This window comes from Colobus angolensis, unplaced genomic scaffold (genome assembly GCF_000951035.1).
Source record: "Colobus angolensis palliatus isolate OR3802 unplaced genomic scaffold, Cang.pa_1.0 Scaffold20, whole genome shotgun sequence".
Taxonomy (NCBI): Eukaryota; Metazoa; Chordata; class Mammalia; order Primates; family Cercopithecidae; genus Colobus; species Colobus angolensis.
Window position 1 is genome coordinate 15,108,927 of NW_012115155.1, and position 550 is coordinate 15,109,476.

Below are 550 nucleotides of genomic sequence, written 5' to 3' on the forward strand. Positions count from 1 at the left end.
AAGGGCAGCCAGAGAGAAAGGTCGGGTTACCCACAAAGGGAAGCTCATCAGACTAATAGCAGATTTCTCGGCAGAAACTCTACCAGCCAGAGGAGAGTGAGGGCCAATATTCAACATTTTTAAAGAAAAGAATTTGCAACCCAGAATTTCATATTCAGTCAAACTAAGTTTCATAAGTGAAGGAGAAATAAAATCCTTTACAGAAAAGCAAATGCTTAGAGATTTTGTCACCACCAGGCCTGCCCTATAAGAGATCCTGAAGGAAGCATTAAACATGGAAAGGAACAACCGGTATCAGCCATTGCAAAAACATGCCAAAATATAAAGTCCATCGATGACAGGAAGAAACTGAATCAACTAACGAGCAAAATAACCAGTTAATATCATAATGACAGGATCAAGTTCACACATAACAATATTAACCCTAAATGTAAATGGACTAAATGGTCCAATTAAAAGACACAGAGTGGTAAATTGGAGTCAAGACCCATCAGTTTGCTGTATTCAGGAGACCCATCTCACATGCAGACACACATATTCTTGAAATAAA